Source organism: Carassius carassius, chromosome 25 (genome assembly GCF_963082965.1).
Source record: "Carassius carassius chromosome 25, fCarCar2.1, whole genome shotgun sequence".
NCBI lineage: Eukaryota > Metazoa > Chordata > Actinopteri > Cypriniformes > Cyprinidae > Carassius > Carassius carassius.
In genome coordinates, this window is record NC_081779.1 from 10,352,239 (window position 1) to 10,366,647 (window position 14,409).

Genomic DNA, 14,409 nt, shown 5'->3' on the forward strand with positions numbered 1-14,409 from the left:
CTATGTCTGCCTCCATTCATTTGAGTCTTTCACAGCGCGCCCAGACATTGCTGCCACGAAATGCCTAAGGAGAATGGGCCGTTTATATCTATTGGACTATTATAATTTTAAGATGATGCCATGATTGAAAAAACTGACAGTGTTCCACTAACTCTACTGCCATTTAGAATGTGATAACTCTCACATGGAGTGTGAAATCCCAATCACGATGTTTTAAATCTGATCTCGAATAGGCCTACTCTAGGTCTAAAAAATATTTTATACAAAGCCTATATTATAGACTGTGTGGTGAAATAAGTTATTTAGCTACTTGTAATGATACATAATAAAAAAAACATTGTTCGTTGTTCATATTTTGTAAGTCTTTTTAATAATCTTAAATAATATACGCTAACAAAATAACTATGAATATTATCTATGCAATCTATGCAATGCGGAAGGAGTTATACATTTTTTTCAGCCCATTTTTACAGAATGTAAAATAATATACATTTCAAATACATATATCTGCTAAAGGATTGTTTTATCCCCTTAACTGTCACTCACATTTTTGAACATAGACTTTTTAGTGCAAGATCCAAACTTACATTCTTATAATTCATGAATGAAAACATTTTATAACATTATATTGATATATTGATACCATTTACATGGTAATGCAATGTCTGATTTTAAAATGGGTTTTAAAGGATGAATTTTAAGATTTTAAGTTTTCAGTTGATATATAATTTCTGATGATTTCTAAAATGTCTAAAACGAAGAAGTCTTTTTTTTTTAACAAAGGTCAGAACTCCTGTTATGATGTAGATTTTGAGGGTGCACTCTTGTCATAAATTAATTCAATGCTAATAGATATAAACCAAATAATCTTGAACTGAAATTTCCATTTTATGAAATCTTTATGGTCAATGTTCAACCCAGAATCATGTGGGATGGCAAAGGGTGGAATCTCTTTAATGTTTAGGAATTAAATTTCTTATGCACACCATTTTAAACAAACACATCTGTGTTTTATGTGTTTGGAATTTCCATTCTGCTCATTGTTTGATACTCAAACCAGATGAAAACAGACCTACAAGTACTCATAAGTCCTGTTAATTGCCATAATTATGAAGTGACGACACTGTGATTAAATTACTGCAGCACCAGCTGCTCTGAACTAGTCATGTGAGATGTTCTATAGGCATGTGTGTTTGTGTGTGTGTGTGTGTGCAATGCATTGACTGTAACCTGATGTGTTATCACGAAGTTCATGCTGTCATTTCCCCAAAATGTAATTTATGTGTATACAGAAAACCAACAAGAATCTAGGATGCACACAGGCATATGCACGTCAACACAATGTCAGACTCTTCCTCTTGTGCAGATTACAGAAGCTGGCTGAAAAATAATGCACATGTGACTTTCGTTAGACTGACAGGAAGGGTTGTGCACCTTTGCCCTGCATACATCACAGAGAAATAGTTTATCAGCCACCTTTACAAAGTTATACACAGACACACATGCACTGACAAAGACAAAGGTGTGAGGACTGATAAAAGTAATGCAGTGGTCAGCATGCAGACAGCTTCTTCCGTTGAACACACAGGCTTCCTGTCGTAATTCCACAAATTCTCCCCTTTCTCACTCCAAATGAACATATGGAGAGCACTAATGAAGAGAATAAACTGTGCTGCTTGAGCCAACTTGTAGTTGAAATACAGTCTGTCCCAATAAGAACGTCTCCATTAGTTTCTGACCATCTGGTAATTTGTGTTTACACATGGAAATGGATCAGTTCGCCAGATTCATTTTCTTTTCCATTTTTAAAGGAGTAGTTCAAAATTGGCTGAAAATGTGCTTACCCTTAGGCCTGATGTAGACAAGTTTGTTTCTACATTGAAACAGAGTTTGAAGTTAAAAAGGTCTTAATGATAGATTTGCTTATTACAAACATGCAGCTTGTGGATTACTTACATTACTTATCGATTACTGTGATGCTTTTATCTGCTGTTTGAATTCTTGTTTTCTCAGTTCTTTGTCGTATCCATAAAGTACACTTCATATTATACAGAGTGATGCTTAATTTGACTTGCTTCTTAATGATATGCACCGTGAAGATATTTGAGCTGGGCCAACATTTGTGCTGTGTATCTGAGGATCGATGAGTGGTCTTAAGTTTATCTGATTTTCCACTGGCTGGACCCGGGACAGATCGATGGGACTTTGCCTATGTCAAGTTGACCTTTTCAGGGCATCGGTGACCGGCTGTCCCCTGGGCACCCCTGCCGTTCCTGTGTCACACTCTGAGTGACACCGGTCCGTTCAACTGAAACACAAAGTCCGGCCGGACGTCTATATTGCACTGTCGCGGCAGTGACAGAGATTGGCTGCAGTATTTGTGAGCTGTCCTTTGCTACTGACACTTTGCCGATGAATGCAGGCTAATTTATGCAGCCAAATCTCCTCTGTGTAAAAATGAAAGCTAATTGAGTTATTACCTGCTAATTCAAGGCAGGATTGCTTGTGTAAATTGGCTTACTTTGTAAAGCCATGTCCCAATAATCTCTTTATCTTGTCTCTCTCTCTAGCTAAAACTAAAGGTTTTTAAACTCACTTGTATACAATGCTTTCCCCATTTTGTTTTAATGTTAATTTAATACAATTTTCTTACTGTATATCATGATTGTAACTCATCAGGGCATTGCATTTTTACAAGTCGTGTCAATGGTTTTCAAAGTGCCTGTATCTTTTTTAAAAGTAAAAGACTTTTTCATTTTCTTTACTATATTTCATGTGATTGAATTATTATCTCAGTTGCAATCATGATGTTAAATGTTTTTTTTAGTTCATTTTAGTCATGTTGCTGGAGGCTTTTCCTATCCATACTGAACAGAAATGATGGCTTATCATACTGATAAATCAGTATGCTTCTGGTACAGAAAGAGCAATAATGATAATGAAAAACTAAAAGGAAACTTCCATCTAAAGTGATATCTAAGAAAAAAGTATATTTATCAAAACAATCACACTTTTAGGACCAATAACATTATCTTCTTATATTTCACAATCTCAAAAAAAAAATATTTAATTATTCACATGCTAATGTCTGCAGCACTGCATCATTCATTATGAATCTCAACAGTTTGTTTATGAATCGATGTGGACTTTTCTGGAAGGACAGTCACACTGTCATCATCAAGATTAATTAAGATGTTTCCTGCATAGCTAATGAATCCAAAGCTATCACCAGTACTTCAGTAATAGGGTCTACAACTTTACACACACACAATGTGTGTATGTGTGGGTGTGTGTGTAGATAGAGTAGATAGAGTTGTTGCAATAAATAACTCTAACTGCATTTTTCAGACGGTTGTGGTTTCCAGTGGAGTTGAATGTAATGAACTTTTCTCCTCCGTGAGTCTGGCTGAAATAAAACTGTCCATTTCTCTTCCTCAGTGGCTTCTTATGGGAATAAACACAGTTATTTGTCTTTCTTTTGTGGTTTTAGGGTTTTAGTGGCTTAAAAAAGTGAGACTAACAGCTGACATCCACCCTGACCCTATTACCGAAGTACTGAAAGTACTGAAAGGCCCCTAGACTAAAACACTTTCATTTGCTATTAACAAGTGATTGAATTTTACAGCTCTCAAAAGACAAAAGTTTCTGGCTTTCACACAATGTCCAAATATTGTGTTTAATATAGTGTTAATACAAATACAGTGCATATTGGAATGTAGTGTGTATATAATGTGGGTAGTGCCCCTAAAAAACATGCTTAGTTTAGGTTTTTAATACAACTTATTGGGCATATCGTTAATATTTCAATATAAAGTCTACATTAATTTCATGGTTGGATTTAGTAATATATATATATATCCAGTAAATTGTATTCAGCTGTATATATTCTCTACTTTAAATTGGGAGAGCTGAATTATGTACACTATCATGAAACATACATATTTCTATATATGGATACAAATTAATTATTTTCAAGAATAATTAAATTGAACAAAAGTGACAGTAAATACATTTATAGTGTTACAAAAGATTAATTTGAACTTTCTATTCACCACTGAATCCTGAAAAAAAAAAACATTTTCCATATATAAAATTTTTAGCAGCACATTTGTTTTCAAAATTGGTAACAATAAAACTTTCTTGAGCTCCAAATATTAGAGCAGAATGATTTCTGAAAGATCATGTGACACGAAGACTGGAGTAAGAACTGCTGAAAAAATTCTGTTTTGCCATTACAAGAATAGATTACATATTAAAATTATTTTAAAGTGAAATGATATTTCACTATAACTTTTTTTTCCCATCAAATAAATGCAGCCCTGATAAGCATAAGACATTAATATGTAAAGAAAAAAATCTTAATGAAACAAAACTTTTGGACTGTATTGGTATTTGTATCTGTTGAAGTGACATGGTTTGACCCTTTTATTAATATATTTTCATGATAATTGTAACATTTGTATAAATGGAAAACCATGGAAAAAGACTTTCCAAGCGCTTATTATCATCTTAAGTCACTGGTGATAAATGGGTGTGGCTGTGACCTGCTTTGCCTGGTTGCCTTATAATGACTTATTTTAAGCTGTGCTTAAAAACAGCCCATTAATGCCACTGAGATACTGGATCATGTTTTTGGATGGCTCCATAGGGACAAAAGGAGAAAGTTGAGGAGACAGAAAGAAAAAAAAAATATCTTGTTCATTCCAAAATGTCAGTTCACTCATCTGACCTTGCTAGGTTGAATATAAATGATTAATTGTCAAATGTACCTAAAGAATATTTGAAGGGAATTCTCCCATTTATAAGTATACAGTTGATAAGGATTCAGCATGAGAGCAAGTCTCTGCTGCTAAAGTACTTATATGATATAGTTGGTTGCATGTAATTTGCAGCTAGCCTCATAAGTTCTCCTGTGTCCTTCCACTCTATTGTATTGTTATTTTAGTAAATATAAAAAAAGCTTAATATGTAATTATATTATGTTGAAGAAAAATGAAAATTCTTCAGTACCCCAATGAAGGTATCAAAAGATTGTTGATCTGCACCACAGTTCTATTCGTTTACATTTCTGGCACTTTTTAGGACAAAATAATGAGGAAAATAATTTTGAATCACATTCAATCATAGCAGCCACGCAGGAGATCTTCTGCATTATCAACATTACCTTAGTGATTTCATCTCTGCTGCTGATGAGTCTGCCAGAGATGGGATTTTCATCTCTTAATAACTATGCCGACTTTTTTCTGCATCCCTGAACACATCTGTTCATGCTCACTAGTTAAACACACTTTGGAAGAAGAGAGTGAACTTGAAAATGCTCTAAATCATTTTTATGCAAGATTGGATCGGTTTGATTTTAAAGTGGACATTGAGGAATTGAGATGCAAACTCAATGATGTGTATAATCATCATTTCATCTTGACAGCTTTTTCTTTCTCTAACTTAAATAAGAGTCGTGGTCCAGAAAATAGCTGTGGCAAACTAGTAAAATACTGTGCAAGCCATTTAAGTCCTTTTTTAAATGATATTTTTAAAATGTCCTTATATTTTCAACGTGTACCTAACCTGTGGAAGCATTTTCATTATCCCAGTCCCATAAAAATAGTAGTCCCATGGAATTAAATAATCTCAGGCCAGTGGTCCTCACTTCTCATGTAATATGGTATAGTATGTTTCTATGAATTGAATGCACAACAGATTTACTTTTGGGTATTAATAAAGAAACCTTGAAACTTAAAGATGAGAGAGATGAAGAGAGTCCAAAAAGATTCCAAGCGCTTGCTTTATATAAAATTGGCTACAAAACAATTACAAAATAGCTCATTATTGTTAGATGTTGGATTTGTTTTACAAAAAGACATACTTATGTCTTGAGTCATGCTGAGGTTTCAGAGTTCAAGTGCTCCAGCCTTTGAAATGTTCAGTCACGACATCCAAAAGACATTTTTTGTGTGTTTTCTCTGTATAATATTTCCTGTTGAACAAGATGGTTATTAGCTAATTAGAACCCCTGGGTTTAATTATGGCAATAGAACACATATACACTCACACGCACACATTTAGAGCATCTACATCTCGCTGCTCTGTCAGAGCGCTTGTTAATTACTTCAGTGTTCATTAGTGACAGAGCCCCAGGCCTTAATTAGAGGACTGGATACAAGAGGCATAAACAAGAAGTATGGTCTTGATTACACACACACACTTTCACTCCTGCTATTCATGCCGTATGTGTATAAACCACGTGGAATCTCTGAACTTCCTCCATTGTGCTGGTTGAATTGTTCTTGTGCTTTGCCTCCTCACCTTCTATAGTGTATTGACAAACAGATCAGGTGAATGACTGACCAGATGACCAAATGATCCATTGATTTGCTTTAAACAGTTGTCCTTGAATAGAAATGCATTTCCAGGCCTTTGGACGTAAAAGGTATACTAATATATAAAATACATATGAAAATTATAAATACATATACATTTTTTTTTTATAAATAGTGATTTTTTTTAATAATACATAATTTTTAATAAATATCATTAAAAAAAATCTGCTTCTGTGTTAATTTGCATTTATGTATTTGGCTTTTATCTGAAGCAACTTACATTCCGATTTATTTTAGTATCATTGAGATACTATTATAGTTTTTTATTAATTTTTTGTTTTATTTTAATATTTAGCCCATTTTCAGTTTTATATTTTTCATTTTATTTTTTTAATTTTTAGTAATAATGTAATTTTGTCATTTTTAGTAGTTTTATATACATTTCTGTTGAGTTTTTATTAATTTTATTTTCGGCTAAAAAAGTTAAAAAATACATTAAAATATGATACAGTCTTAGCAACTAATAAAAAGTTGTTTACATTTGATTTCAGTTAATGCTTATTTTATAAGTGTTAAGTGTTTTAATGAGTTTATTTTAGTTTTAACCATAATATCCCTGCTTACATTGCATTAAAAGTGTATATTTTGGCATTATATGTTACATATTATATATTTTGCACTCTCTGAGAATTTAAATTAAAGAACAAATTAAGAACAAATCCAGACACAATTAAGCTCATAAACCTAACAGATCATAATAGACAGATGGGTGTTTCAAAGCTGGACAAAATCTTCCTTGTTTTACATTAAATTAGAAATATACTGTAGTTTCCTTTGGTTTATTACTTTTTTCCTGGTTGTGTTATCCACAGCTGTGTATGTGCTCCTATGGGCATGTATGCATGCATCTGTGCACATATGCAATGAGGCCTTTATATGAAAGATGGTCCACAGAGAAACTGGACAGGTGTGTGCTGTATGTGGGAGGTTGGCTGAGTTAGAGTTTGGAGTTGTAGTCCATGTGCGTGTGTGTGTGTCTGGAGCGTCGAATTCAAAGCCCAGCGATAAATCATTCAGAACCTCCCTCTGTAATCACACACACTCAGAGTTGTGATGTATGAGCCATGTCAGAATCAGAGGCCCCATGACACACACACACTTCACAAAGGAACACACACATACACTCACACACACACACACACACACACACACACACACACACACACACACACACACACTCACTCTCTCTCTCTCTCTCTCTCTCTCACACACACACATATGGTGTAAGAACAGGAAAGACGTACTTGAGAACTTGCAGTGTTTTGATCTCTATAGGCTTCATACTCATCCTCTGTCTTCCTCTCAACTGTGCCATTTTACTGTCTCTCATTCTTTCTCTCCTCATAACTTTTCTCATCAGGTTCCTCTCCAAACATAATAAGCACTACAACCAATGTTTTTCTGATATGCAAAAAGGATTTAATTGCTGTTGCAAACCAGGAAAACTGGCCTACTAATGGTATATATATATAAATTGTTAAACAGGTTTTGCCTCAAAAACTGCCATCTGAAGTTTAGTTTGAAACAAATAAATTTAAAAAATGGTATAGATATGATAAAGGTTGCTGTAAAAAAAAAAAAATCTAAATAATATTAAAACTTAAACCAGCCTCAGTTGGTTTGCTTGTTTCATCTAGTGGTTTTAGAGGGGATTTGTGCACTTTTCATCTGCTCAGACTAGGAAACTAGGTGGCTGTCTAGCTAAATCAGCTGAACTTGCCCCGACTGGGATACCAGTTTAAGACCAACAAACCAGGTTAGGCTGATTCATGCCTTGTGCTGTGCTGAAAATCTCATTGGAATTGACGGTCAAAAATCATTGGCCTTTTAAAAATTGCTTGTACATCTATCATTATGCAATATTTTCACCAAATCTTGGATTTGATCTTTTTGTTAACTTGTATTTCTATTTTTGAACCGATTAGTCATAGACCTAATTGATCTGAGCTTATACAAAGAGGATAGTTAGTAAGTTTGTCCAATGCGATAACATTAACTAGCATTTTTTGGGAAAAAATCCTTTCTGGGTCAAAATGACTGAAACACAAAATGGGGGTTAAGCAGTTTTTTCCCCCCAATGTTTTTATTTAGAAATATCTAAGGTTAGTATGTTGAGGAGCATAAGGCAGACATGTGGACTCATCAGAGGAAGAGAGAGGGTGTCCAGGAGAATAGGTGAAAGCTCTTGCGCAGCAGTTTCCATAAAGATGCCTGGGAGAGGAGAGTTTGACATGATGAATAATTTAAGATTCATGCTGAACATTGGACATTGACACACACACACACACACACACACACACACACACACACACACACACACAAAGACAGGAGAGTACACTTGCTGACAACCAGAAGAGCTATGAGTGTACTCTGGGACTCTCTCACATTGGCTGCCTCCTGTTCACCGGCATTTCATGTGAATTATAGCCTTTGAAGTTGTTTTAATATAAGACTACGGAGGCACTATGTGAGAATCTGAAACGTAAAAATGCTGCCTCATTGAAACAAATCTGAATCAAATGTTGGCAAAAAAACAAACAAACAAAAACTTTTACTGAGACAATATCATCTGGTCAATATCTGCATAGATGTGTCCTTGTGCCAATACTGTTTACAATCCAGTGCATTTGACTTGAAAGAAAAAGGATGCAATCTGACAAAATGGTTCATTAAAAATATAATATTAGCATCATTTTTAACAAGTTCATTATATCATTTGTCTAAGCATTGTAATCATTCAATATTTGCTGTGAATTATGTATTTTGAACAACCTGTATATCAAAGATAAAACCAATTATTGTGAATATAAACAGAATACAGTTGTTTCACAAACTGGGCAATATTGCAGTAAAAAAATTGCATTTTAGATAATCATTTTCAAACGTGTATTCATTCAGTCGACCACTAAATCATTCATGTCATTACAACAAACACCTGTAGGTGTCAGCACTAACAGCACCTGCGTTACTAAAAAAGAAAGAAAAAAAAAGTTATATTTGTGAGGTTTGAACCATTCATTCTCACAGTCTAGTTGTGAAATTGCCTACAAAAAAAAATCCTGCTCCTTGATTTGGGTTAAGTTTATATTAATTATATATATATATATATATATATATATATATATATATATATATATATATATATATATATATATATATATATATATATATATATATACAGTACAGACCAAAAGTTTGGAAACATTACTATTTTTAATGTTTTTGAAAGAAGTTTCTTCTGTTCATCAAGCCTGCATTTATTTGATCAAAAATACTGAAAAAACAGTAATATTGTGAAATATTATTACAACTTAAAATAATAGTTTTTTATTTGAATATACTTTTAAAAAATAATTTATTCCTGTGATGCAAAGCTGAATTTTCAGCATCATTACTCCAGCCTTCAGTGTCACATGTAACATCCAGTCTATCACATGATCATTTAGAAATCATTCTAATATTCTGATTTATTATGAGTGTTGGAAACAGTTCTGCTGTGTAATATATTTGATGAATAAAAGGTTAAAAAGAACTGCATTCATTCAAAATAAAAAACAAATTCTAATAATATATATTCTAATAATATATTTTCTTTACTATCACTTTTTATCAATTTAACACATCCTTGCTGAATAAAAGTATTTTTAAAAACATAGCTTTTTTTTTTTTTTACTTTTTATTCATCAAAGTATCCAAGTATCCTAAAAAAGTATCACATGTTCTGAAAAAAATATTAAGCAGCAGAACTGTTTCCAACTTTGATAATGAATCATCATATTAGAATGATTTCTAAAGGATCATGTGATAATGATCCTAAAAATTCAGCTTTGCATCACAGAAATAAATGATAATTTAAAGTATAATAAATTTAAATTATCATTTATTTCTGTGATGCAAAGCTGGATTTTTAGGATCATTATCACATGATCCTTTAGAAATCATTCTAATATGATTTCTAATTTTCAGCAGATTGCATGATACCTTGACAACCAAATTGTTCTATTTGTCTATTTATATATCACAATATTAAATTTTTTTCTGTATTTTTGATCAAATAAATGCAGGCTTGATAAGCAGAAGAAACTTCTTTCAAAAACATTAAAAATAGTAATGTTTCCAAACTTTTGGTCTGTACTGTATATAAATAGACAAATAGAACAATTTGGTTGTCAAGGTATCATGCAATCTGCTGGGACAGGTGTAATGGGGCATTAAGACAGTGTTCTGGGTTTGTGTGTATGAGACTGATTGTTTTGTATCAGCCGCAATGTAAAACCATTTGTGTTGCTATCACAGAATATACATTTACAGAATTATAGTGATTTGCTTATCGGTTTGAGTTTTAAGAAATTATTAATGTTTTTTTTTAGAAGCATCCTTTTAATCATTGTGTTCCATTTCTTTTGTCTGTATGTTATGTTTGTCTAAATGCACAGAGGTAGCAGGTTGCCATAGCAATGCCCTGGCACTGTTCTGTCTCAGCTGGGACGAGAGTGTGGACTGGGGCCTGACCCCTGTGTGAACCTAGTGGGGTGTGATGCCTTCAAAACATAAGCTGGTCACTTCACAGTATGAGTCAACGTATGCGTTCCACACACAAGCCATTATAGACTACATGTGGGAGAAAGCTGGAATATAAACAGAGACCTTCACACTAGTCTTTTTACAACCTCTGTGTGTCCTTGGACTTAAGTCATAGTTTTGGTTTTGTGTGTTAGGAACTTAAGCAATAGAATGTGATTTAATTGGTGCATAATAATTGTGTGTTTCATAGCTCAGTTTATTGGGTGGCTTGTTGACTTCAGTCTGAAATATTATACCTAAATATCTGTCAAATTATTGCTGTATTATATTGTGTTTTTTTTTTTTTTTTACAAATTATATTCAGTCCTGTTTTTACAGCATATATGATGTTTTATCTTATATTTCACATTATCATCTCTTGCATTTTCTTATGTTTTTGTTCTCTCTATCACACACACACACACTCCTTGAACTTAACTTTATTTCCACCTGTTCACATACACTCACACACACACATATAAAAGACAACATTCCGTTCTGTAAAATCAAGGTGTCTACCTCTATGAAGCCAATATCAATATTAATTTCAGAAACAACAAATAATATTATGGATGAGAGGAGGTGTTTGTTGATGAGATTGAGATTGTAGACACATCCGACTTACATGTATGTTACCTTTAGCAGCACTTGACCTGCAATATTTATATGGAGCTTAAAATACTCAATGCTTCATTTACAAAGTACACTCAAGCACATTCAAAGGATGTTTGTTGTTACGCTGTATTGTCAACACAAGAGGCAGTAGTGCTCTCTTACTGTGCTCTCTTCCAGTCTGTGGTATTTTAGAAGAAAATTTTTGAGAGAATATTCATGTTCCAACAACTTTAGGATCTTCTCTTGCGGTTTGATGGTATACCTGGTATTGTTATATATTATATAAACTACAGACCAAAAATTTGGAAACATTACTATTTTTAATGTTTTTGAAAGAAGTTTCTTCTGCTCATCAAGCCTGAATTTATTTGATTTAAAGATACAGAAAAAAACAGTAATATTGTGAAATATTATCACAAGTTAAAATAATAGTTTTCTATTTTAATATACTTTAAAAAAAATAATTTATTCCTGTGATGGAAAGCTGAATTTTCAGCATCATTACTCCAGCCTTCAGTGTCACATGTAACATCCAGTCTATCACATGATCATTTAGAAATCATTCTAATATTCTGATTTATTATGAGTGTTGGAAACAGTTCAGCTGTCTAATATATTTGATGAATAAAAGGTTAAAAAGAACTGCATTTATTCAAAAAATATAAATGCAATATAAATTTAAAAATAATATATATTCTAATAATATATTTTCTTTACTATCACTTTTTATCAATTTTACACATCCTTGCTGAATAAAAGTATTGATTTTATTTTAAAAAAAGAAAGAAAAAAAATTACTGACCCCAAATTACTGACCAGTAGTGTATATTGTTATTACAAAATATTAATATTTTAAAAACATAGCTTCTTTTTTTTCCTTTTTATTCATCAAAGTATCCTAAAAAAGTATCACATGTTCTGAAAAAATATTAAGCAGCAGAACTGTTTCTAACTTTGATAATGAATCATCATATTAGAATGATTTCTAAAGGATCATGTGATAATGATCCTAAAAATTCAGCTTTGCATCACAGAAATAAATGATAATTTAAAGTATAATAAATTTAAAAACAATTATTTTAAATTGTAATAATATATCAGAATATTAAATTTTTTTCTGTATTTTTGATCAAATAAATGCAGGCTTGATGAGCAGAAGAAACTTCTTTCAAAAACATTAAACATTATAATGTTTCCAAACTTTTGGTCTGTACTATATATATATATATATATATATATTTTTTTTTTTCTTTCCTCTAACAATACCAGCTGATAGAGATAACACAAAGCCACATCACATTATGATACAAGTTTGATATACAAATAAGGGGGAGGCTGGAATATCAGCTGGTATTGTTAGAGGAAAGAAAATACAGAAAACAAAATGTTTGTTCAGGTCATGACCTACTATATCGATGACCTCTTGTGGTTCGCTGGGTGCACTGGATATCATCCTTAAAAAACAATACCCACATGGACACATGCACACAAACAAAGCATCCAAGAACTGGCAAAACACAACAAAGCATTTACATATACTTTGATCAAAAAAGGAAGTGGAAGGGCAGCTGTAGCTCCGGGCTGGTTGGCAAACTTTTGAAATGCAGTCTGAATTCCAGTTCATGAATAACTGTAGTCAAGAGCTGTAATATGTGGAGCGTGCCTGTTAAACAAGAGAAAGAGAGCATGAGAGACAGAGAGAGAGGATGATAGAATCTTCCAATTTATTACGGTCACATTTATACAGTGTCTTAGTCTTAGCACTGAATATTGATATTACTAAATGTAAATTATTAGTAAATGGAAATACGGTACAATCCAGCATATTCATGTCTTTTCATTTTCATAATGTTGTATACTCCTCCCAGTCAAGTACTTTATATGGGCCGAAACAAGGGTCTCCAAAGTATAGTACAGTAAAGAGATATTTTTCATGTGCATGAAAACCACATCAACGAATAATCATTCCAAAGAAAAAGAAGGGTTGAAATGAGACATGCCCTTAAGGCATCAGACATCCCAGCTGCAAACTTCAACACTGTAAGTCACCAAAATGTATGAAACCTATTACCTCCATCTATGCATTATACGTGGCTTCAAGGCTTTGAAAAAAAATCTCATTTGAAACTGTTTCAGAGGTGTGGTGTTGGTTGTACAGTGCATAGTTTAAGAGCTTTCAATCATTAAGATGGTCCTGTTTGGCCTGTCACACAATATCAGTCTTGAGAACATGAGCTATTTTGTCTTCCACAAGTACTGTATTAACAATGAAAACTGTGGACCCAGCAGGAAGAACACACTGAGCTAAGTTAAGCATATTTAAACAGATACTGCTCCTTTATCCTTTATAATCATGTGTGAAACTGTTTTCCTCTTCAGCATCATCTATGATGTGAAAACGTATGTTTGTTATGTAAATAAAGTAGTTTTTTTGCTGCATATAAATGTTTGAATGTGCTTTGTATATTAATGTATGGATATTTTTCTTCTTTTTTAGATGCATGATGAAAGTATAGGCCCTATTAAAACTGAGGGGTGTGAACAAAGGCAAATGCTTCTGCCTTAACTTTGTTTTAACTACAAAATGATTGCCTTTCCTGGATAGGCTCTTTCAATATGCCCTCTCAATCGTGGTATGAACCAGTGACCTAAGGATGATAGGAAAATATCCTAACCTAATGGGATCTCATCGATCTTGGTCAGCCTCCTGAGAGATTGGGAATGGATTAAACCGCTGTTTACATCGCTAAGCTAACAGGCTAACACCATAGTAATCCCACTAAGCGGCTGTTTATGTAAACGCTCGAGTCGAGGAATCCCTGATGAGGGCTTTATTGACCTTTTGCTCAGACAT